The following is a 409-nucleotide window of genomic DNA, read 5'->3' as shown; positions in this document are numbered from 1 at the left end:
TCGTGCTCCTGTTCTGAATCCATTCGATTTGGAGTTGCAAATGATTTTCCATCTTGTCACCTGCACAAAGCTCCAAGGTATTGAGAGGAGAAAAAAAAAAAGTTTGGAGTAAGTCTGTCGTGACTTTCTTTTGGTAGAGAAAGAAGCAAAAATCCAATCCAAAGGTTTTTTCCGCAGTCTAAGCCCGATAAACGTTTCCAGTGGAAAAAGACGGAGCGTTTGTGACCCAAATTGGTGTCAACTTGCACAACTGCCATATCTGCAAGAAAATTGGCTGCAATTTAGTTAATAGGAGTGCGGCGGGTTAAAACTCAGGTGCAACAGGAAAGCTCTCTGAACATGACAGGCAAAATTGGCTTTAATCACAAACGCTATACTTTGCAACAATTTATGTCATCCATGTCAATGT

This window comes from Syngnathus floridae, chromosome 13, assembly GCF_059516105.1.
Source record: "Syngnathus floridae isolate MCC-2025c chromosome 13, RoL_Sflo_1.0, whole genome shotgun sequence".
In the NCBI taxonomy this organism is placed as follows: Eukaryota; Metazoa; Chordata; class Actinopteri; order Syngnathiformes; family Syngnathidae; genus Syngnathus; species Syngnathus floridae.
This window is presented reverse-complemented; position numbering follows the sequence as displayed.